Raw genomic sequence first — 26961 nt, 5'->3', positions numbered from 1 at the left:
GGCACCCAATGACCCTGGGCTCTCTCTGGTGAGAAAAAGTAGTCAAGGGTGACGGAAAGGATGTCGGTTTAGGCTCCAGGTGTCCACCAGCACTATTACAGGGTACCTTCTCTACTGGGCGGTAGACAGCAATGGCTTCCAGCAATCACAAAATGCAACTCTGGACCCTGGGTGACCCCAATGGGCTTGAGATGTTCGGCACTCCTCTTCTGGACTTCAAAGACCCCTTCTCCAGACGGCAGGCACACAGGACTGGCTTCCAGAATACTTTGTTGAAAAGCAGCAGTTTTGCATGATGGTCCCTTGTAGCTCAGGGAGTGGTTTCCTTTTCAGGTCCTCTCTGGATCAGTTCTTAGGAGACACAAAAGCTTTTGGATTACATTGCAGAAATGCAGTAGCAGACTTCTCTTCCAGCTGCGCTTCAAGGAACAGCTTCTTTTTGCTTCAGCTTCGACTTCAGCTTCTGATATACACATATGTCCCGCATTCACTCTGTCTGAGCCAGACTCATTCAGACTCATTCAGCCAATTCCACAAAAGGCATTCATGCAGGCAGGCAGCCAATCAGTCTCACAGGCATTCAGGCCATTCACTCCACCCAGACACCCAGAGCAAAGAATGTGTGTGGGCTTCCCTGCTTTCCTCTGTGATTGTCACACCCCAGGCACAAATATGTGGTATGTCCACAATGCCAAATCCAGTATGTATTTGGGCATCCCAGGGTGTTTGATGTGTCAGTGGTTTAGAATGTTGCCTTTGCTCCCAAGTCAGTGCACCCACATCCACACATGTGGGAACATGCGCTGTTGCGACCTTAGAACTTTCCTGGTCACAAATATATAAATTGTGCTTTTCCCAAAATGTTTGATTTTGCTGGGCATTCTGGGTAATACATTGGAGCATGATTCATGCAAGTGAGACCTCTTTGGATTCCCATTTGTGTCATCCTTTGAGAAATGCATGGGGCTCCTTGTTTTCCTTGGTAGCTGTGACAGCCCAAGCTCGAATCTGTGTGTTGCCCCCAGGGGGTTTGGTGGGCCAGCGGTTTAGCCTTTTCCCTTTGAATCATGGTCAGTGCACCCAGGCATTTGAGGTTCAGTTTTCATCAGGTTACCTGTGGGAAGGTTGGAAGGTAGGACATGTGTTATTGCCCATGTGTTTCAGTGGTTTCCTGGTTACAAATATCTCAACATTTTCTTTTTTCATTACATTTGGGTAATACATTATACTGCGATTCATGCAAGTGAGATCTCTTTGGATTCCCACGGGCATCTTCTTTTCAGAACTGGATGGGCTTCTCTGTTTTCCTTGGTGACTGTGACAACCAGGCCAAAATCTGTTGGTTGTCCACAAGGCCAAATACAGTATGAATTTGGTTTTCCAAAGGCGTTTAGTGTACCAGAGGTTTAATCTTTTCCATTTGCACCCAAGTCAGTGTACCCACATATGTGAGTTACCAATTTCATCAGGAAACCTGTGAGAAAGGGCGATGGCAGGACACTGGTTGTTGCCCACATGTTTCGGTAGTTTCCTGGTCACAACTATATAAAAATTGTGTTTGTTCTCTATATTTTGGACTTTGCTGGACACTATGGGCCTCATTACGAGGTAGGAGGTAGCCATGGTGCTATTAGCACCATGGCTACCCCCTTACTGCATTCCGGGTCCGGGTCCGGGTTCCCGAAATAGGGATTTACCGGGTCATTCCAACCTTGGAGGACCCGGTAAGTCCCCATTCCGGGAACCATTCCCCCATAGGGCTCAATGGGAATGGGGATGGAGCTAATAACGGTACAGCAATTTGCGGTACCGTTATTAGCTCTGAAGTACTTTAACGGGTCCCATCCATAACGCCTGGTAAAACCAGGCGTTAAGGAAGGGACCAGCTAAGGGACCTCAGAATAGGGTGGTAAGGGATTACCGGCACCGGTGTCCTTAGCGGTGCCGGTAATCCCTTACCACCTACCTCGTAATGAGGCCCTATGTGTAATACGCTTTAGCACGATTCACCCAAGTGAGACCTCTTTGGATTCCCACGGGTGTTTTGTTTTCAGAAGTGGATGGGCTTCCCTGTTGTCATTGTTGACTGTGACACCTCAGGTGGAAATCTGTGTGTTCTCCACAAGACCAAATCCAGTATAGATTTGGTGTTCCCATGGAATTTGTTGTATCAGTGGTTTAGTCTTTTCCCCTTTGTGCCCAAATCATTACACCCACACTCACACATTTGAGTTCCCTGAAGAGGGGGTCATGAGGCAGCCCCTCTGCCCCCCTAAATTCATGACAAGATGAAAGACCAGAAATGCTCGCAGCCACCCATCATATTTCAGACGAATTCCAAGTACACCAATGATTGACAAATACACTGAAAGTTATCCTATCAGCAAGCCATACAGACCAAATGCAATGCAAATATTTACATGTGTTGGAGATGTGAGGAACTCATGGTGACAACAGTAAAACAGACACGAGTGATCACAGTTCCAGGGTGTTTATTTAACTGTGTGCAGGGTGAAAAAACTCCTAATGTAAACCTCAATCTAAGATGGGAAAAAGCGTTGACCATCAAATGAAAAATAATGGCATTTCTTGTGGCGTTGTGTCAAATAATAAAGGCCTATACTAAGAAACCTATTGACAAACCTCACAACTAATACAACAAGTGTGTGGAATTGTGTTTAAGAAAAGAAAGAAGTGTTTGTACATAATATGTCAGAATGCGGTAGCTTGGAACTCCCTTCCCCACATTTGAAGCTCGGATAAAATGGGAGCTTTGAGCACAGCAATGGTAGCAATCAGGACCATCGATGGACAAGTGTCATCCCTCTTGAAAGTCTCTTGACTTCGAGGACCTGATATATTCTCAAAACAAACAAACACAAAGTTCTCTTTGCAGTTCACGTTGGGTGATGGTTTCACCCTTGGGCCCCCTCTTCTGGGCTGACCCTTCAAGAACAGTTCATCTTCTTAATGGGTTTTGGGTGATGACTTCACCCCTGGATCTCCCTCGTTCAGGTTCGGACCCATCTCGACTGTTGGCCTCTCTCTGCCGAGTTACCTATGGCTTTCATCAAGTTTCTGCTATTGTTCTCACAAAAAGTCTGTTCAACAGTTCGCTGTGAACCTCCCTTTCTCAGGTTCACTTGATCAGGGTGATAACGTCTCACCCCTGGATACCCCTCTTCTGGGCTTTAACCCTTGTTTGAAAGGCAGCATAGTGTTCTGCTCCTGTCATTTAGTGTCCGATGGTTTCTCCCTCCGTCAGGCTCGGATTACAAAATGACTAGTGGGACAGTGTACATCTCTTGTCCCCTCCTTAACATCTTAATGTCTTTTCAAACAGTTCATAGTGGACATTCCTTGCCTTTGTCAACACATTGTTTCTCTGGACTTTAGACTGCACCTTCTCACTAGCACCCCTCTTCTAGGTTCACTCTTGCCAACTTCACATTCCCTTTAACTTGTAATGTTCATGGGATTCGCTTTCCACTTTTACTTTCACAAATGCGGGACTCACTTCCCTTACTTTCTCAAGTTTGTAGATCAACGTCTTTCGATTGTACGAGGATTTTACTAGACCTTCAGTATGACCACTTTTACCTCTTCTGGTGGCTCTCCTAGGGCCTTCTGGTTTCTGTAGTTTTGCCCAGACAGGGATGGAACAGAGTCTCTCGGAGTGACACCCATTTATGCCTGTTCCCTCTGCAGCTGGTCACCCCCTCAACACATTTACAGTTCTTTCATAGTTCAAACTTGCCACTTTGCATTCCTCATTCAACACAGCTCGACTCTTATAGGTTCTCCGCTCGACACACCGGCTGTGATGAACGACTTGGCTTTCTGCTTTACTGGAGTCAAGGAGTGTGCCCGCTTAGGTATTATGGAGAATTAATTCCTTTCCAAACAACACATTTTCAAACAACAAAAAGGAGTCAGTATGGGTGCTACATTTGCCCCGGAGGTTGTGCATCTCTACATGGCAAAATATGAAATAAAAATAATTTCAGGCCACAATAATACTCTTAAAAAACAGATGAAATTCAGTAACCATCTAAGAACATGGCAAAGATACATCGACAATGTGTTTATGGTTTGGAGGGGAAGGGTCACACCTCTGATGAATTTTCATGAATGAGTGAACAAATGCGACACCAATATCAAGTTCACTATTGAGTTGAGTATGAATGAAGTGAGTTTTCTTGACCTTATGATTCGTAAATCGGATGAAAGATTGAATACAACCTTGTATAGAAAACCCACAGCTAGAAATGCTCTATTACATTTTTCCAGCTTCCATCCAGCAGGCCTGAGACAGAATCTCCCATATGGGTGATTTTTGAGGATACGGCGCCGAGAAGCAAGAATTTGGTATCCACGCTTCACAACTTAAAGATAGACTAACGTAGAGAGGGTACTCTATGAAACTGGTGAACGATAATCTGAAAAGGGCAGCGAATACTAACAGAGATGTCTGTCTCACCCCACTTGAGAAAACAACAAATGACAGATTGATTTGTGTCACCACATTTAACCCCATTAGTAATGAGATCAAAAGAATTGTCAATAAGAACTGGCATCTGGTAAAACAACCAGGAAGCCTATCCAACAAATCAATGTTTGCATTTAGAAGGAGCAGTAATCCGAGACAGAAGCTGGTACACATCTATAGAGACATCGACAGAGAACAAACGGTTTTGAACCAATGGGGGTTTCCCCCAGTGACAGGGCATTACAAAAGTGGCAATTGTGCTGCGTGCACCTTTACGGAAACAAGACATCATTTCAACCACCGGACCATTAAATGGCAATTGAAACAACACACCAACTGCTTGACAAAGAACGCGATTTATGTCATTAAGTAATCTTGTATACGTGGGAAAAACGACAGGACAAATACGACAAATAATTTCTGAGCACAGATCATGTATCAGAAATAAAGTGGAGTATAAACCCCTGGTCGACCATTTTGTCGAACTTGGCCACACAGATAAAAATCTCAGGTGGTTTATATTACAGACCGTAAAACCACAGGCACGTGCAGGGAATCTGGCGATGACCTTACATAAAATCGAACAGAGATGGATTTACTCACTTGATACCGTACAACATTGATTGAATATCGTTGGTGGAGTGGAATAACCTGATAAATACCTGATAGTACGTGATATATTATGTTCCACATGACACACGAGTGGATCCAACATAGAAATAAGTACCTGTCCCTGAGAACCAGAAGAATAAAGGTGGAGGATATATTACCTTCGCTTACCCAGCAATGTGCCTGGGCTCCACACTGACGCTGGGAGAAGGGGGCCAATTTTGGCTATTCCCAACATAGGGAAGTACAATATAGGGCATGACACTGCTGGCAGGTAATCCATGATGCGGCTATCTACGCACAGGATTGTACTCCGCACTGAATACATGGAGATCAGGCAATTGACCTAGACACCATGCACCTGAATGATAGAATTTTTGGTGTGAGAACCACGTTGATAGACTATCCTGCATGGCCTTGCCATAAAGGAGGTAATTTTCCCTCATAAGGATTTTTGATCTCCATTGAGAGCAGGAGTTCCACAAAATACAAATATTATGCCCCCTGGTGTGTAAATAACTGTTCAGTTTCAGGAACTGCATGTCCCATGAAACCTTGAAATTCAGTGATACGTGTAGTGCAATTCAAATTGGTCTTGAATTACCTCGAATTGGCCAGCCTACAGCAGTGAGATCCACCCAACATATTATTTATGAATTACAATGTGTTTTGAAGCGGAACAAAGAATTTAGACCGTGAAAATAGAATGCCCTAGAGCGATAGAGTCCTCTTGGATTGGCTCATTGGGGTGTATTGAGCACAAACAAATGTTATGCTAATCTTGGTATTTCCGCATAGTATACCGATGCAGAGGTACAAGATTACCTCACTGCATGTGTGTACAAACATTGACGTTTTTTCCAAGGAATATTTTAATATCCTATAGGAGGCGCGTGATAGACGAATTACACTCCTCTTTCTATGTACACTGTGGTGAACAAACACACTGCCGATACTGAAGGGCTGTCTCTGAGACGCCCGTAGCAAGACTGCCAGATTGGAGATACCTAGCGGTAAGCAGTTTTTTGCAAGCGTGAGCCTCGAGATTTAACAGAGATTCGATGAGGATTACATCGTCAGGGTATACATTACAACACGTTGCTGTTGAATACGGTCAGTTCGTGGCCTGAGGATACTTGTAAGGGCGTTCGTTAGCCTGTAATGATCAGCAGTAGTGGGCAGTGTATTATATAAATGGCAGATGAGTAGTTTGATAGGTCTTTGCCAGAACATGAGAGGCCCATGAAGCATTTTCAACAATGGGGTGCAATTGACATCTAGGTTTTTCACATTTGTATCTCCTGCATGTCAGGATTCTGAGTGCTTGTAAGTCGATACCACAGCACTTTGATGACTAGGGTGCCCACTAGATCCAGATGTGACACGCGATAACACGACACAAACGAGATACGCCATAAGAAGTTCCAGCTATAAGACGCGCAACGTTACGCAGATCTGTGAGTACTTTTTAAATCTTTCTTTAGCAGGAGGCCTGGATTCACTTACTTTTGGCTAACACATATAAGACGTGATTAATTTGTCTAACCAGTGCCACAAATTGAGGATGCACCTGCAACATTCAGGATAATAGTGACACCTATGTTCTGACATTTGTGTCTCACCGGTATTAGAATCATGAGCATGAGGAAAATTACACTCCAGAGTTTCCATGATTAACTGTGGCATGTAATCAAACAGTACACCTGTGAGATATCCAATTAGAGGGTCCAGTCACAGGTTACTCAGAGCAGTGAATACAAAATTCTCTCTCTCATTGAATTAGGAGATTGTTACTCTGTTAAATAGCAGAAATCCGGAAAATATAGGGGAATGCTCTTTCTTCCTCTTGTTTTCCCCTCAGTAGGTTCAGTCCAGAAGGTATTGAACCATCTGAGCATTTGGACAACGCCCATAGTTTTGTATAACCTCCAAGATCTACATTGGAGGTGAGTACATTTCCTTGTTATTATGAGTAAAGTTACATTCGCACATTTATTGTGTCTGTCTAAGTAATGAGGATGGCAATGGATTAGCTTTCAGATAATAGGTTTCATTTTTCAAGTTTTATGTTATAGATGATGTTTTTCACTCCATCTACCCTGAAGCAAAGCATAATGTGCAATTAGCTTTAGTCCTGATGAAGGTTGGTCCAATATAGGGCTATAGATTAGAGCTCAGTATAACCGACCGAAACACGTGTCGACCGAACATCTTCTAGCGTTTTCACAGATAGACACTTTCATACCAGAAGGGTTGTTAGAAATATTTTGTGAATGTTTACATTTTGAATACAATTGATGTGAGATCATGGACAGAGTCACTTATATGGACAGCCTCGACTGAGCACCAAGAAGCCCTGATGCTCACGTCACTAGTGACACCATGACGTAGCAGCTTTAGTCCTGCACTGCATCACACAAACACACACTCATATACATGTCGAACATAAGTGCACAGTTCTATAGCTAGAGGACAGATACATATACATACGGTCAATGCTTTTATTATTTTGCCATTAGCGAAAGCAGTAAAGCAGAACCACAAGGCACAAAAGGTCCTAAGCAAGCTTGCAGATGCTTAATGTGAATAACCCTATAGAACTACAGGAATATATGTGGAACCTGATAGGACCAAGTTTCGCTAACATATAGAGAAAGTAGCATAACATGACCAAGGTAGAAACCACATTATAAGGTTAGGAAAATTGCAGGAGGCTTCAAGCCATTGAGCCTGAGACGAGCAAAGCTGATTTCAGGATGCACAGAGATCAAGAGGTGCAAGGCAGCCTCACAGCCAACGTCAGAGATACAAGGTCACATTTCAATCTCCTTATGATAAGGGGACCAGCTGCAGAGAAACAGAATGAATCCTCATAAATGTTAACTGCAGAGCTTAAATGTGTGGTCTCTAAACTAAACATGTGATTCAGCCAAACGAGACAATGAACAGTCATCCGCGGTAGGAAAGAGGAGCCAATCCCAGCAAGCCAGACACAGACTGCAACACGTGTTGCGACATAAGGAGCATATTCTCCTAGGCAAAGGTGATATACACCTGTTAGAATGCAGACACATAATCGTTTCACATCACCTTGAAGAGGTGCACAGATAACTGAGAACCGATACCGATCCCAGGCCTGAGGAGATCAGCTCTAGCCAATCACAGAATAGAAACCCAGGGGTGCATGACAAGGGGCATGAACCAGTGGTAAGCCCATTACTCTGCAACAATGTAATAGATAGGTTCTTGGGGATGGGACAGGCCAGCCACCTGACATGTGAGCACAAGTAGAATAATACCAATAGGATACCCTATAGGTAGTAAGACACTCAATATGAATAAATCACAAGTATCCTTGGTTATGCGCTTCCAAAAAAAGTGTTTTTATGTTTGTTTGTTGTTTTCACAAACCTAAATTACGTTGCTTCTAATTTTCATCTTTTTCAATTTTTTCTTGCAATTCAATTTCACGATTATTTTAGCAGTTTTGTAAACACAATTTGTCAGTTCCTCATTACAGTTTTAAGAACCATTCATCTGGTGTTTAAACAGTTTGTTTTTCCCTCAACCATTTGTCAGGTATTTTCACAATGTGTCTATCCCTCTACACGTGTTTCCCCATCATGTGAAATGGTTCCTCAGGAGGTAGTGTTGTCTGAAAAGATTTTGGAAACAGGAGAATGAATAACATTGGTTTTGTCCCCACAATAGTATTTAGAGATTGCACGACTGATACATTAGCTGACAGCCCTGAATTTACAGCTTTTAATATATGAAAAAAGATACTTAGGTCTTTGTTTCTGCAGTTGAATTAAATTTCTTCCGTTCTGGGTCTCCCTTTAATTTCGGTGTTTATTTACTTCTCAGCATGTCCTCATTCTATTGTGCGCTCCTCGTATCTGTAAGTAATGGTTAATTTACAAACTTTATATAATCTTCTTCCCCATCTAGTTTGTAAGTATTTAATATATTATTTGAATCTTCTTACCTCTGTTTGGATTATTTATTTATCTTCCTCCCTCATTTGCCTGTTTCAGATGGACGTGATAATCCATTGAATGACTTAATAATGGCGGTTTTTACATTTCTTCGTGTAGACGTTTACGTGTAATTTAGCGCGTGGTGACGTCATCACGTTTTAGGCTGTCATTTTCTATTGGGACCAAAAGAGCTGAAGCTTAACCTGAGTATGATCTTTGCCATGTGTTTCTGAGACAATTGAATCCCTGTTTTTACTGTTTAGTGTTATATCTTGCCAATCATTATGTGAACGTTAAATTCTACCATTATATTTGTTGTTTTCTTGTGATTCTTTTGCAATTTAAGATACAACAATTTGAATAAAGTGATTACACAATTTTTTTGTGAGCGTATTCAAATATGCATTTTCTGAAATTAAAGGGACACATTGTTCATCGTCACTAGAAAGGGCTTTCTTTGTTTTTTTATCTACAATTGTGTGCCTGTAATTGTGAGAAGATTATGCTGGTTTGTTTGCAATCTTGTGGCATAATTAGAGATGCTCATATGTTAATCCTCGTACTGTGTAATATTTCAATATCTAAATTGTGTATATGCTAATACCATGATCATAATTATACCATCTCTGAGTTCTGTAGGGTATTTTGTGGAGATTTGGGGCCTGACGGTATTTTCTTACCGCCGAAATATAACTTAGCAACAATCACTCCTTGTATTCAGATTGGGCCATGTATAACAATAATACAGTGAACATGCATTATTTCAGCACCCAGGCATGCATATTTGGTATGCGTGGGTGGTAGGCGCGGTTGGTGGTATTTTGGTGAGCATAATTCCCTTGTTTTATTTGTGGCCCCAATGTCCAAAATCCCTTATCTTTGCTTAGATTTTTCGTGTAATCACTAGAGAGACCTCAGACCTACATTTTAGGAATACCACATTTTTCAGTGTTAGTATGCCACCATGGGCGATCTCACTGACTTATTTACGACAGAGAGCTATATATGGTAATCTTGTGGTAATTTCCACTACCTTATATACGGTAGGGAGCTATGTTCAGAGAGTCTCTCTTCCCGTTGGCTCATGTACCTCCAACGAGCTATGCTACAGTCACTCACAACTGTTCATACTGAATCTGACATGCACACATCTGTCTTAAAATGACCATTGCACTGTTTAAAATCTCCCCACATCATCAGCATTGTAATGGTAAATAGTAAATACACCACCCGTCTGTTTTCAAATATTTTTCTGTATTATAAAAGTTGCAATTAAACACGATCTCATTCTTTACAGAAATAAATAAAATGGTACAGTAAAAGCATTGTCTATGACACACTGCAAAGAGAGTGGCGGAAAACAGAACTCAAATTGCAACATTAGCATTTGATTAAGGCATGCACAGGAATCCTACACTGACTGCATATTACCGTACACACTCAGCTCCCACACTTCTGTAATTACCTTATCTTTTTAGTTGTTCTCTTTGGCTGTTCTCTTTGTGAATGTGGCTCCCTTGAAGATTAACTCCAGTAAAAAGGAACGCTTGCCTTCTCAAACCGGGGTCATTGCCTGGAATTCTCAGCTTTTGCAGATAGGAACGCCTCAGCCAGTGGAAAGGTCCTTCTTTCAGCTCTCCCCAATCTCGACTCCCTTTCTCCTTTCTCAAAAACCCCCCAGCAAAAGCCTGATCACTCCCTCTAGCATGATACTTGCTATGACGCTGCTCCAATCAGAATTAGTAATACTTTGTAACCAACTGATTTCCTGTAGTTATGTGGACAGGGCAGCAGAGAGAACAGAAAAAAAAATGTGCGTTTAAAAGTTCACTTTCAGAATAGGCCTAATTCTGCAGTGGAGACACATTTTTATTAGTGGATTATGTTTCATTAGTCATGTTAGTTGTCAGTAAGGTTAGTTATTATTTTCAAATGTGTCTCTCGCACCATAGGCATTTCAGGTGAAAAATAGTGTGCATTTTTGGGTGTGCACATGTGCTTTTAACTGTAAAAATAGATTTGCATCTTATATGTTAAAATCGTTTTTGACTGAATGGCCTGTCTTTCCTTGTTAATCTGGTAACACATATAGCAATGCACCGCACCCTTGTGGTGGTGCTGCAAAAAAAAATTGCTACCTGTGCAGTAGTGCTGTACTCTGTGCTGTTTGCTACCTATGTAGTAGTGCTGTACTCTGTGCTGTAACATGCCAAATATCCTTACATATACCCTCCTTTTGTTTTTAGAACTTGGCTACAATCCAAGCCAATTCCTAAAAACAACTTGTTCTCTCTTTTTTTTTTTTACAATATAGCAATCCAACAAAATGAATATTCATGTGCATCAATGAAAAATTTGCAATCAACACAGTATTCATCTGAGTTCATTAGTTTACAGAATATTCCACATTTGCCTTCTCAGTTGAAGTGGCATTACTTTAAGTTTAGATTGTCCAAGTCAATTAAAAACAAAGAAATAAAATAACTAACTAAAACAAATAATTAATATAACAAATTAAAATAAATAATTAAAATAATAAATACGTGGAACTCCATATGTCAGCACTCTTGTCCGCTTCTGATATGTCCCGACCAGCGATGTTATTCGGTTCATTCGAGTACACTTCCATCTTGGCAATCTTAGATCCATAGGAGTCATCCTTTTTAGCATTCTGGTTATTTTGTCTTCACCTCCACCTGGAGGCAGGCATCTTTTGGTCTTCATCCAGGGGACTCCAGGACTCCATCGTCTCTCCCGTGGGCTCTGATCTCGGAACCTCCGATCAAATAATGTTAATTGTCTAAATCAAAATAGAAAATAAACAAATTAAGTACATAGCATAATACTAACTTCATCCTTTTGCCAAAAATAAAACATGCTTGGTAAAAATATTTCATTTTTTTTTTTCTGAAATTAAACACAAGTTAAAAGAAAACAAGCAGATATTCAATATTTAACACACTTTCTCTCTGCACACCAACCATGAGCTTCCATTATATGTGCATTTATTTATTTATTTATTTATTTATTTATTTATTTATTTATTTATTTATTTATTTATATTATATATTTTTACATATATTACAGTGTTTATGTACCATCATAACAATCAACTTTTTTTTAACTTCTTTGTCACTGCCTCCTGATTACACCCATTTATTTTCTCAAGGGACTCTATCTGTTTCTACATGCTCAAGCTGCCTGATCTCATGCCTGGGATGGCATGGTTTGATTTGATTTACATGGACAAACAGCTCTATTGCTGTTTCACCTTCATTTTTCAAAATTTTATACACTACAGGAGAGACCTTATCTATAATTCGAAATGGCCCCTGCCAGGCTGCTAGAAATTTAGAATTTTTCTGTTTACTTTTTCCAAAATGAAACTTGTACACCTGATCCCCTACACTGTATTCCTTTACTGATGTCTTTTTGTCATAATAACACTTTTCACTGTCAGCGGCTCTTTCCAGATTTCTCTGCACAAAAGCAAATGCATGTTGCAAATGCCTCCTCAGTTCATCAATATATTCATGAACTGTGGATGCACTCACAAGGGTTTGCCCATGTGTTCTGTATAGTAGGTGTTGTGGTAACACCATTTTCCTACCTGTTAAGACCTCATGGGGGCTAACACCTGTTGCTTTGGCAGGAGTCGACCTGATTGCCATCAAAACCAATGGTAAACGCAAATCCCAGCTGGAACCTGCTTCTGCCACAAATTTCTTTAAAATATCCACAACAGACCTATTGCGTCTTTCAACTGTACCTGAAGACGCCGCCCGATATGCGATATGTAGTTTCCTTTTCACACCTAGTATTTGCCATACCTTACTCATTAGAGTACTTGTGAAATGACTTCCTCTGTCTGACTCAATTCTTTGTGGCAACCCAAACCTTGAGAACACATGGTTCACCAGCAATGTGGCTGCTGTTTGCGCACTACAATCTGGTGCAGGAATGCACTCAATCCACTTCGACATCAAACATACCACACTCAAAATATAACGGTGTCCCCTGCTCGACCTTTTTAAAGGACCTACATAGTCTATTTGCAAATCTGACCATGGGAGAGTTAGGCCTCTTTTCATCAATGGTGCTCTATGCATTGGTGAAGCAGGTTTAAATTGGGCGCATACTAGACATCCTCTAGTATATAATTCCACATCTTGGGACATATGTGGCCAGTAAGCATAATCTTTTAGTATTTCTAATGTTTTTTGTGAACCTCTATGGCCTGCAGTTATGGCATCATGTGCATGGTGTAGCATTAGTCCTCTGAATGAAAGGGATACTACCCACTATATTTGCCCTGTTATGGACTCTCTAATCATGAGTCCATCCTGTAATCTAATTCGTGTTTTGTTCTTTAATAACACCCTCAACTCTTCTTTTCCCATACAATCATTTTCTGTTAAAATATTTTGTTCAGGATCTATCAAATGATTATAATAGATTCCCAAAATTTGATCATTCTTTTGTGCCTCAATCAAATCTTGGTCTGGCGTGTCATGACTCCACTGCACCACCGGTTGATCTACCTCCTTTGGTGCTTTAGAACGTGTGACTGCATCAATTTGTATTTCACCCATTAAATAATCAATAGGTAGCAATTCTCCCATCACAGCCCCAATCTTAGCCAGGTCAGGTCTGCCTTATCATTTCCCTCCTTATCCTCTCCTGGTGTTTTTAAATGCCCACGAATTTTTCTCCAGTATATTGTTAAATTATTTTCTGACACCAATTTGTCTATGGCTTGTATCATTTTTCCATGTTTAAGTGGCTTTTTGTTGTATGTAACCATGCCTCTTGCTTTCCAACCAGGCAAATACTCCACAAAGCTATTCCGTGCATAGTCAGAATCAGTCACCAGGACAATTTCACTGAACTTTTTATCAACTGCAGTAGCAATTGCTTTATAAATGGCTGCCAATTCCGCCACCTGACTGCTCCTATCTCCAATCCTCATCCCTATACTAGGAACGCCTTCACATTTCAACCAGACATTTCCTATTCCTGCCACTAATTGTTTATTACTGTCATTTTCAATGTGAAAAGCACAACCATTCACATATACAGTTGGCAAATCCTTGCATGTTTTTTCATCAAAAGCTTTGTGTGGTGATTGTTCAAATTCCTGTAAACTAGTTTCCACTTCCATTTCATTTGGTATTTGTTCAGCTGCACAGTCATGTAAGTCAGCTAACCCTTGAGCAATCGGGCTCTTTTTATTTTGTCCATATCTCACTTCTACGGGAAAACCTTGTAATGCCAGCGTCCATGAAGTGATTATGGATTGTGCTAGATTGCCTGATCTAATTCTTTTACTCTCTAAAAATTGCAAAGGTTGATGATTTGTTTCAATAATCACCTTTTCTCCCTGAACAATGGGGCGGAAACGTTGTAGCGCCCACACAGTGGTTAATAGGGCCTTTTCACATTCATTAAATTTCATTTCAACTTGGGAAAATGCCTTACTTGCATATGCAATGGTTTTGTGATTCAAATCGTGTTTTTGTGATAACACTGCTGACATACAATGTTCAGAAAAACCTATTTCTATAAAGAAATCCCTGTCCTTTATGGGGTATGCTAAACATGGTGCCTTTACAAGACATTCCTTTAATTTAGCCACTGCATCAGACTGCCCTCTTTCCCATTTCCAGGGAGTATTCAGTTTAAGCAGTTTAGTCAATGGTTGAGTGATTTCTGCATAATTTTCAATGAACTTTCTGTTATAGCCTGTCATCCCTAATAAACTTTTTACTCCTTTCACATTTTTAGGATCTTTTAATCTTTGTATGGCCTCTATTTTCTTCCTTTGTGGATTTAGCCTATGTTCAGTCACTTCATGCCCTAGAGAGTTCACTTTTTTCTCGCACCATTGTGCTTTTTGCAAAGATACTTTGGCGCCTGCTTTCTGCAATTGGCCAAGTACATGTCTTATTTCATCAAAATGGCTTTTCAGGCTTTCATTTTTTATCAGGACATCATCCACATAAACTATTGTTCCTCTTTCCGCTGCATCCGGCATGGCCTTTCTCAAAAATATGCCAAATTCACTCCCGCTATTGATGTACCCGAATGGAGCTCTACGCCAGGCATATTGAGTCCTGTCAAATGTAAATGAAAATAAGTGTTGTATCTCCTCTGCCAATGGCACGCACCAATATCCAGAGGTGAGATCTAATGTGGTAAATACATTTGAACCATGTATCTGAGCTAGGCCCTGATCAATGAATGGCAGTGGCCATCTAGATATTGGTACTCTTTTATTTAACTCTCTTAAGTCTGCACACAGCCGCCATTGACCATTTGGCTTTAACACACCTAAAATAGGCGTATTGGATGTGCTATGAATGGGCCTGATTATTCCTTGTGATTCCAAATGTTTAATAATCTCTGCCAATGATTCTAAACATGCCAGCGGTAGTCTATACTGGCGTACAAACACTGGATTTCTGCTACAACCTTCTGGTAGTGTGGCCACATGTAAATCAGTTAAACCACAATCATAAGCATCTTTTGCAAATACTTAAACTCCATAAATATTTCCCTCAGGTCGTCCCTATCCTTATCGCTGTCACATGCATCCGCTAAGGAGATCTGCTCTTCTACCATTCTGGAAAATTCTGGAAACTCTTCTGGTAAAGGAATCTCAGCGCTTTCCTCTAACTGTGTGGCTGTGTCTTTTTGTAGAGCTGCCACTTTTAAATATTTTGGCATATCAGCTTCCACTTCAATGGGCTGATTTCCTGTTTCATTTTCATTTAAATTAAATATTATGCAATCCTCTTGATGGCAGCACACTGTCTCATTTGAACCATAAGGATACACAGAATGAATTTTAAATATTCCTTTGGGCTGAGAGTCCAGGTGTTCTGGCAACTCGCCCTTGGCATCTACATATTTTTCAGGAATATTCCCAATCACCATGTTATTTAAATCTGCCGTATAATGTGACTTTTGTATGGCCATTCCTAATGGGGAGTTTTCCCCTAAATGAATATCCTGACAACCTTTATTATTTACCATGATTTTTACAGATCCCTCACCAATGTCTACCAATGGAATGTATTCATAATCCAGGCCTTGCTGTTTTATGGATTCATTCAGGCATACAAATGCATCAGAGCCTTTCATCTGCTGTCCATTTTTGCATTTCAGTGTTATTGCAAACTGTTTTGTAAATGCAGGAATAATAGTATTTTTCCTCATTTGTAATTCGACTGCATAAGGAACCAGTTGTGCACAATGATAAGCCCTTCTTTTGTCTTCAAATTCAGGTGCCGGACCACCTAGGCGTGACCATATTTTTTGATTAAGGAAATCTAACACCATACACATTCTGTGCATGATGTCATTGCCCATGTAAAATTCATTTTGTGCTCCACTCACTATCCATACATTATGGTAAATTGTTTTCTGCCCAATGCTAATTTTAAGCATGCATCTGCCTGCAATTCGGTTTTCAAAGTCTGGACTGTCCAACCCAGAAACATATTGGTTTTTAATCCTAAATTTCGGGATTTCTTCCCTCTCCATAATTTTTTGCAACAATTTCTCATTAATGAAACTCCTTTCATGTTCAAGTGCTAAAGTGGCTTTTATTGTTTTAAGATAATCATTTATACCAACATGAACCCATGGTTGCTCATCTTCCATGTGTATTTCTGCCAGAGTGGTAATGTGTTTTTCTGAATCTGTTTTAGGAGCAATATTCTGTTTGCATGTTTTCTCTTTTAAATAGAAACGTAATGTGTGCTCATCTATGGCAGTCTGCCAATCTTTCCTTGGGTCCAAGTATATTTGTACAGGTAGTTTTTCATTGTCGCTCTGCATTTTGTCTTGACACATTAATATAACAGTGACACTAGGTATGCAGCTATTCTGGAGATATACCTCCACAGCATCATTTGTTTTGGCAACGGTGTGACATTCATTTATATTGCTGCTTTGTGATTTTAGTTTCTTAGGCCTCAATGGTTTTTTGGTTAAGGACCACAGCACTCCATTCACCCCATCTGTGAGAGGAGACAATCTTTTCAGGCAATCTGTCCCCATCAGAAATGGAATTTCACAAATAGATGTGATCAATACCTCTTGTTTCATTCTGTGCTTTCCTATTTTTATGTCAACCTCAGTTACACCTATGATGGGCACCTCCTCCCCATTAAAGTTATGCACTGGGCCTTGATTTGCCTTCACTGTGATCTGACTCTGTGGAGGCCTCCCTTCATTGATACTCTTTACCAGCTCCTTGGACATAATTGTGGCCTGTGCGCCAGTGTCAATCATAGCAAAGGTGTGGCATTTTTCTTCTACAGTGATGGGTGCATAATATCTGTCCTCAACTTCCTCTAATAAACATAAGAAATGTGAATTCTTACTGATTTCAGGGCTCACCTTTCTCAGATCTTTTTCACTTTTGGCTAAGCACATAGGTAAATGAAAAGACATTTTTCCCTCCTTTTTACCCATTTCTGTGCGAGATATTTTATTCATTTCTCCATGTTCAGAGGTTTTTTGGAGTGTGGCCACTGTTCGCCCATCCATCTGGGTAACATCAGAGACCACATTACAACCTTCCAACTGAACATGTGTAACAACATCATTCGGCAATTTGTCATTTTTTAATTCTGTGCATTTGTGATCATTTAGTGTAATACCAGCCCTTTCAGCCTCTTCAAAAATATGTGGCTCAAAGAATTCTTCAGGTGATTGACTTGTACCCTCCTTGTGAGTATTTCCTTTTTCTGTCTGTGTTTGGTCATTGTTTTGCTTGCCCAGGGAAGGAGCTATGGCATCCCCACTTACTCCCTGTTCACTGGTATTCCCCATGCATGAGTCATTTTTCTTAAATCTGTCCCTTTGTTCTTTTGGAATTCCTAATGTTTCTTTTTCATTTGTGCAAATCTTTACTGTTTTATTTAGCTCTAAGTTAAACCGTACCTCTTTTTTAGAAGTATTTGCACTTTCTATCACAATTTCATTTACTGGTACTTTCATTTTTAATCCATTAGGCATCTCAGAGTCGTTATGCAAAATTATATCAGAGCAATCTGTAATTTTGGCACTGCAGTTATCATGAGTACTTAGTCACTTTTCGGAAGCCCCCCGGTCATTGCTATGGCCATCAGCCCCCTCTTTGGAAGGTTGTTTTTGTGCTGTATAGAGCTTTCCTATTTGCTCAGCTAACATTTTCACTTGGGCCTCAAGGCACTGGAACCTTTCCATCTCTCTAGGATCCTCTTTCTGTGGCCTAGGTCGATATTGGTTGTTTTCCCCCTGATTGGATCTATTCTGATACCTCTCAGGTGATTGATGTCGGTTGGGATGGTTTCTGAACTCTTGATTCATTTGTGGAGGGGAGCGGGTTGCACCCATCCTTTGATTATAGTCCCCTGGTGGGGAATCATTGTACTGGCGTGGACTGTAGTTCACGTTTTGCCTCATGTCCTGTCTCTCAGATTGTGGGTACTGGCCCCTATGTTGATTTCCATTATCAGTAAATCGATCCACATATCGGGGCCTATCCTGATTACCATATATCATGGTGTTGGGATCAAACCTACTCTGTGTCCCCAATGACTGGTAGGGACCATCATTTCTTTGATCTTGATTTTGTCTCTGGTTAATGTTCATACCTGCCATATCAGGCCGATATCCTACCCGGGGTCTATCCCCTAAATACCTAGGGCTGATGTAGCTCTCTCTATTACTAGGATCATGTGTTTGGAACATTGGTACAGGAAATGGCAATTTTTGTTGATTACCCCTTTGTTCAGGTGTCACATTATTTTTACCTTGACTTTGAGCAGACTCAAGGGACATTTTGGCTGACCTGATTTCCATTACTGTGGCTGAGGGTTCTTTAGATTTAGGCCTAGTATCTTTCATTTTATCACTTTCTCTACCCTGACAATAGAGTACCTCATATAGCTTTGTGCTTTGATGTACAATCCATTCAAGGGACTTGTCACGGTCAAATTCACGGACCAATTGGGATGTGATGTCTTTCTGTAGCCCATAGAAGTATGCAGTTTTAAACTCATTGGAATTTGAGTCAAAAGATACATCAAAGCGAGAGAATGCTCTTTTTAAGTCTTGTAAAAATTGGCGAGGGGATGTATTAGGTCCAGCAGTAATTGTGTACGCGACTTTCTTTGCCTCCTGCAATGACTGAAAAGGAGAAAAATGACGCCTAATTTCTTTTTCAAACTCCAGCCATGTCATATTCTGCTGTTCATTTAATCCCCTTATGATGCTGGCCGTCGGGGCATCTAAAGTTAAATGAAAATATTGTCTGTACTGTTCCTTAGGTATCTGGAGTGCTTTAAAAATGTCATGCACCGCTTCTAAGTGATCCTCAATGCAGCATTCACCTCCCTTTTTAAATGGTTTGATCAGGGCTTTAATGGATTTCATTATTTTTATGGGGCTACTTGTTGCAATACATGGAATTGCACTATTTTGTGATTCAATCCTGTTTTCAGGTGTATGATATTGGTGGCTGCCCCCAATGGGAGTATCAAATCCCCCAAGGGCACTGCAACCAAGTTCAGTCACCGGCCCAGTCACTGGAGCACTAGCTCTTTGGGCAGAGCTAGAATTCACCTCCACTCCATTGAATGTGGTACCCTGCCGCCTCTCCTGGGACCTGGGAATGCACATTTGCTGTTCTAAGTCCTTACACTTTTTAAGGAGTCTGTTGGCTTCATCATGCAAATAATTATTTTCATCACTCATTTTATTAATCACCTCCTGCATTTCGCACATTTGCATTTGGCATTCATTGAACTCTTTATTTCTCTTGTCTCTTTCTTGGATCATTTTAATCATTTCTTGTTCTGCACTCTGGAGATCACCTTCTTTTTCACAATGTTCTTTTTGTAAAATCTGCATTTCTGAAACAACCTCATCTTTATCCTGCCTAATGTGATCCACTAAGGCTTTTAAGTGTGCCAATTCTTGCTCACTATCTTCAAATTGTTTCTTGCTTTTGGATAACTGAGTATCAAAGTCTCTGCATTTTAATTGCATGTCTTTTTGGCATACATCCAATTCTGCTCTCAACATTTCCTGATTTTTACTTGCCCCCTCTAATTCAGTCTTTAACCTGTTAATTAGCTGAGTATCATTCTCTTGCATTCGCAGGGACTTGTTTAAAATAAACCATATTTTGCCGCATAGCCGTATTAAACAGTCTTTCTCTGCATTTTTATCGGCTGCATTCAATAATCTTGTAAGGCAGACCTGAATTATGCTGCCTTCTGCAAAAATATTGTCTAGTTTTTCTTTCTGCACCTCACCCTGAATGCGGTTACTCCATTCTAACGTGCTATTCGAAGACCAATTCCCATGTGCAAATAACTTTGCCTCTAAATATTGCACTAGATTTGAGAATGTGGTTTCCCTTTGTGACATTCTGAAATTCGTTTTTAGTGGCACACTGCTATTATAAAATGGGTTCCCTTTAATGTGCAAATGGCAGTGTGAGACACACTTGCCACGCCCAGTAGGTACTCTATGATCACTTTCCCGGCCTGCAACGCACCATAAATATGTAGGGTATTTTGTGGAGATTTGGGGCCTGACGGTATTTTCTTACCGCCGAAATATAACTTAGCAACAATCACTCCTTGTATTCAGATTGGGCCATGTATAACAATAATACAGTGAACATGCATTATTTCAGCACCCAGGCATGCATATTTGGTATGCGTGGGTGGTAGGCGCGGTTGGTGGTATTTTGGTAAGCATAATTCCCTTGTTTTATTTGTGGCCCCAATGTCCAAAATCCCTTATCTTTGCTTAGATTTTTCGTGTAATCACTAGAGAGACCTCAGACCTACATTTTAGGAATACCACATTTTTCAGTGTTAGTATGCCACCATGGGCGATCTCACTGACTTATTTACGACAGAGAGCTATATATGGTAATCTTGTGGTAATTTCCACTACCTTATATACGGTAGGGAGCTATGTTCAGAGAGTCTCTCTTCCCGTTGGCTCATGTACCTCCAACGAGCTATGCTACAGTCACTCACAACTGTTCATACTGAATCTGACATGCACACATCTGTCTTAAAATTACCATTGCACTGTTTAAAATCTCCCCACATCATCAGCATTGTAATGGTAAATAGTAAATACACCACCCGTCTGTTTTCAAATATTTTTCTGTATTATAAAAGTTGCAATTAAACACGATCTCATTCTTTACAGAAATAAATAAAATGGTACAGTAAAAGCATTGTCTATGACACACTGCAAAGAGAGTGGCGGAAAACAGAACTCAAATTGCAACATTAGCATTTGATTAAGGCATGCACAGGAATCCTACACTGACTGCATATTACCGTACACACTCAGCTCCCACACTTCTGTAATTACCTTATCTTTTTAGTTGTTCTCTTTGGCTGTTCTCTTTGTGAATGTGGCTCCCTTGAAGATTAACTCCAGTAAAAAGGAACGCTTGCCTTCTCAAACCGGGGTCATTGCCTGGAATTCTCAGCTTTTGCAGATAGGAACGCCTCAGCCAGTGGAAAGGTCCTTCTTTCAGCTCTCCCCAATCTCGACTCCCTTTCTCCTTTCTCAAAAACCCCCCAGCAAAAGCCTGATCACTCCCTCTAGCATGATACTTGCTATGACGCTGCTCCAATCAGAATTAATCACGCCATCTCCTCCTTCTCTACACAATGGCTCATTTTTATAGTAATACTTTGTAACCAACTGATTTCCTGTAGTTATGTGGACAGGGCAGCAGAGAGAACAGAAAAAAAAATGTGCGTTTAAAAGTTCACTTTCAGAATAGGCCTAATTCTGCAGTGGAGACACATTTTTATTAGTGGATTATGTTTCATTAGTCATGTTAGTTGTCAGTAAGGTTAGTTATTATTTTCAAATGTGTCTCTCGCACCATAGGCATTTCAGGTGAAAAATAGTGTGCATTTTTGGGTGTGCACATGTGCTTTTAACTGTAAAAATAGATTTGCATCTTATATGTTAAAATCGTTTTTGACTGAATGGCCTGTCTTTCCTTGTTAATCTGGTAACACATATAGCAATGCACCGCACCCTTGTGGTGGTGCTGCAAAAAAAATTTGCTACCTGTGCAGTAGTGCTGTACTCTGTGCTGTTTGCTACCTATGTAGTAGTGCTGTACTCTGTGCTGTAACATGCCAAATATCCTTACAGTTTGTATACATATCCAGATGGCTTCCCGTTGTCTTAATATTTTTCTCTATTTCCACCTCTCAATGGTATGTTGACAATTTCTAGTCTGAAAAATGTTATTCCATCAACATTGTCCCGTGGGTGTTCTGATGCACAATGCTGTCCCAATGGATATTTCAAGTCCAGATTTTTCATTGACCTCAAATATTCACAAATTCTCAATTTCAGAGGGCGTATTATACTCCCTATAGATAATTTCAAGTGAAGGCATCTGATGGTGTACACAACAAAAGGTGTATTGCAATTTATGAAATCTTTGATCTGATGTTCGTATCCATTGGGCAACATAATTTCTGTTTTGCCATTTTCTAAATATGTGCAAAGTGTGTATTTGCCACATTTGTAATTTCTTGTTAGATTAGTGGTCTGCCAAAGCATCCTTTATGATTTTTCTTGCTTTCTGTGAAATGTGAAGGGCAAAGTATTTGTTTTAGATTTTTGGCTCTTCGAAATGCATTGCATGCAGTATCATTCGAATGTTGTGCTAATTCTGGATCTAATAGTAGCAGAGACCAATGTTTGTTTAGTATTTTCCATAGGTTCAAATTTTTGGAACTGTAGGTTGTAATGAATCTCAAATTGCGTTTAGTGTTGATCTCAGCTTGTGGCTTGTTTTGTAACAGTTCTGTCCTTGTTCTATTTTTAGTTTTGTTGTATGCTCCAGCTAGTTGTTTATTTTCATACCCTCCTTTTTTTTAATTTTGCGGTTGCTATGGTTACATGTCTATTAAATTCATCTTCTTGTGTACAGTTTCTCTTTATTCTGAGAAACTCTCCATATGGTATATTTTTGGTAATGTGTTGTGGATGATTGCTCTTAGCATGCAAGATATTGTTTCCGATTTTTGGTTTGATATACAATTTTGATGGGATTTGATTATTCTCTATGTAAAGCTCCAGATCTAAGAAATTGATTTTTTCTTCGCTTTCTTCCATGGCTAATTTCTAATTGTACTGATTATTGTGGCGATGTTTATGGTATTCTTGTAATGATGCTTTACTTCCTTTCCATATGACAAGAATGTCATCTATGAATCTTCCACAATAGATGAGTTTGTGTTCTTGTGTGAAAGCTGGATATTTCCACGCATGTTCGAATTCATATTTCCTCATATAGAGGTTTGCATACTCCGGGGCGAATTTAGCACCCATAGCAGTTCCTTGTTTCTGCCTGAAGATTTCTTTGTGAATAAGAAAATATTGTTTGTGAGCATAAAAACTGTAGCATTTCCAGTATTTTGGTCCAGATATGAAATAGATCTTGTTTTCAAAAAGTGGTTGACTGTTTACATTCCTTTTGTATGTTTTATACTGGTATAAAGGGATGTTACATCGAAGGTTACTAACTTGTAGTCTTGTTCCCAAACAATTAGTTTCAACTGTTTTAGTACCTGTTTAGTGTCCTTTATAAATAAGGCTAGTCCTGCTGCCAATGGCTGCAAATATTGTATGATGTATGCTGATATTGGTTCAGTTATGAATCCAATTCCATTTATTATAGGTTGACTTTGCAGTAGGATTACATATTTTTTGTGTATCTTAGGTAAAAAGTAGATGGCAGCGAAGATAGGGTGTGGGTTTTTCATGAAATCTAATTTGTCATCTGTTAACAAACCTTTTTCATGCCAGTGTGTACTTAGGCTTTTCCATTCTTCTATCAGATTTGGCAGTGGGTTAACAAGTAATTTTTCATAACAATCCTGTCGATTTAGATGGACATTCGCCATTTTTATATAATCTTTTGTATTCAAAAGTACTATTTCTCTGCTTTTGTTGGCTTGTTTGACTATGATTTTGTAATTTCTGTTCAATTCTTGAATCATTTTCCTTTACAAATAGGTTAGATTTTGTTTTATTGCTCTTGGTTTCTTGTTTTTCAGATAATGTTTCCGTAGATCTTTTTGTACTGCCTTCAGAAAGATATCCACCACAGTATCCACCGCTAAATGTGGGAAATATTTCAATCTTGGTTTTAATTTGCTTGATTCTGTTAGTCCTGTGTCTAAATCCAGATCACATGCAAATGTGTCTAGCGTATGAGTATCTTCTATTTCCTCAATGTTGAGTAAATTGACTGTGTCCTCAGAGCGTGCAATAGATCATTCGGATGGAATGGCTCTTTCATCTGTTGGTTTTTTGATCCAAATTGTTGTGGCAAAGCATTTTTTGAGTTTCAAAGCTTTACTGAATTTAAAGTGTCTAGATTTGTCTGGAAATAATTCATGTGGTTGGTGGGACTGTAGGACAGCCCCTTGTTGCGGGCAGATAGTAATTCCAAGTGTAAGTCTATGTTGGTTAAATTAAGCACTAAGTTCTATTCTGTTGATAATTCTTGGATCTTGTTAACATGCCTGAGTTTGTGTTTCCTTCTAATAGTGCTTGTTCTCCCCCTAGAGCCCCTCTTTGTTGGCCACCATTTGTGTTAGAACTTTGCATATTTAGATTTCTCAATTTTTTAGAACTCTGGTATAGAGGATAAGTTCTTGATTGTCTGTGCTTTTGGTATTCTCCTAAAAAAGAATAGGGTGCTGCTGCTTGTGTTGCGATGTCTGCTGTTTTTTGTGGTGTCTCTATTTCTCCTTCGTATGGTGATTCTATATCAGATCTTGATGGATGATATTTCTGAAGGTATGGATTTGTTTGTTGTAGCTTTGTTTGGAGGTCTGATCTGTGTAATACCAAACCTTTTTTGAAACGTGTATACCCTTTTGAAAATATAATCCATTTAATCTCTATGGAAAGTCTGTTGCTTCTTAATTTTTAATCATTTTCTTATTTCGTTAGGTACTCGTCTAGAATCTGATAATTTTTAAACGTAGCTTCTGGCAAGTTCAAAAATTTGTTCGTTTTTTTAGTTGTGTCAATTTCTTTGATCATTTTGTTGTGAGCCTTTTTTGTGTTCATTATAATCCTATGCATCATTGCTTTGAATGCCGTTACTAGAAGGTCTTCCCAATCTTTTAGATCATATTCAGTCTCATTACATTGGGCAGCCTCAATTTCTACAAGTACAGGAAATATGCAGCATACCACATGGCTATAACCAACTGCAAAAACTAAGGAAACTCACCATCAGTTGTCAAATAGGCTGCAAATAAATAATTCAAGTAAAACACTCAATACCCAATCCCTCGTACTGATATGTTTTTTGGGGAAGGCATAGGTGATGAAGCCAGAGTGACACAAATGTGGCCTGCGCGCCATGGAACTTTGAGATGTAACTGAGACTTGTTTTTTTCTCGTATTCATCTCTGTTGGTTTTATTTGCAATAAACCGCAGTTTGTGCTTGTCGTTGACAGAGTCCTCCATTTATTCTTGGAGGGTGCTGGGCCCTCAAAGTCTGCGGACCCCAGCATCACTCAGGCATACCTGGGAGTCCCCCAATAAGTTGATAGTAGAGCTGATGGTTGGCTGCGGCAGCCCGGCACAAATCCGTCTCCTCCGCTTCAGAACCAGAGAGGCTGCAGGATCCTCACATATTTCGAGAGAAACACGTACCTGTGGGAAGGCCGTCAGGAGACAGTTTGGAGAATATCCTGCCCAAAGTCAGAGAGGCGTCCAAGTAGACCAGAATGGGAAGTGGCAGCTCTGGGGGACGTGTCAGCTGAGCAGCACCAGCAGACCACGAAGTGTAAGTATTGACCCAGTCACTCGGCAACTGTGGTTGTGAGGGAGGGTATCGAGAATTGTGGAGTATTGTTTAAGTATTGTCTATCACTGCTGAGTATCGTCAAAGTATCGTCAAAGTATCGTCAAAGTATTGGTTAGCATTGTTAAACTTAGTTTGTACAGGAGCGGAGGTAGATGTTATTATATGTGGGTAGGGCACATTCAAGTTCAGAGGTACATGGTTCTGGTGAATAACCTAGGCTATTGACTCAAGGACATGGATGACAAGAGTATGTAATTAGTGGTTTCCTGTGGGTTGGGCATTTTAGCTTTGGTCATAGATAACGGTATCCCTGTAACGTTTAGCAAGGGAGCTGCCCTAGATTGCGGAAGGTGATTCGACTGGTTAACTCCCGAAGAGGCCTAATATTTGCTAGGTGACGCAGCATGTACAGATCAAACACGAAAGAATATTGGTATGCTCTGCCAGGAGGCAGGAAGACAGCTGCAGGGTTTTTGTGGGTTTGTGTATATTTCGGGGCAACGGGTTGTAGCACTGTGCACACTGTGATTGAGTTCTTAGCACTACTTTGTTTTGTAAATTGGTGACGTCAAGCGTAGGATTGCACATTGGTTGACAGACGAGGTGAACATGTGGCAGTACATGGAAGGAGTATGCGCTAGATTGTGGGTGTGCCTGAGGAGGCAGTGATTGCGAAAAATGAGAGGTGCAGGGATAATGACTGACAGGTTGTGTAGCCAGAGAGGCTCGTAGTGAATTGAAAAAAGCATTACGATTACATATTGCCTTCCTCCCTAACAGCGGATTATCGAAACCCTTGATTTGAGGTCAGGTAAAAGCAAGAACAAATCACAATGTATTAAGTGATGTGCGGGGGTGACAAGATCTGCAAGTATTGCATAGAATGGCCTAAAAGTACAGAGAGGAAGTTAACTAAACCATGGCCACCTTGCAGAAGCTTCTCCAAAGATCTGCAGCAATCACTACTGACACACATACAGGGTACCTATAT

The sequence above is a fragment of the Ambystoma mexicanum genome, chromosome 6p (assembly GCF_040938575.1).
Source record: "Ambystoma mexicanum isolate Mex_15411 chromosome 6p, UKY_AmexF1_1, whole genome shotgun sequence".
Classification (NCBI taxonomy): Eukaryota; Metazoa; Chordata; class Amphibia; order Caudata; family Ambystomatidae; genus Ambystoma; species Ambystoma mexicanum.
The sequence above is the reverse complement of the archived record's forward strand: the minus strand, read 5'-3'. Positions refer to the sequence as shown.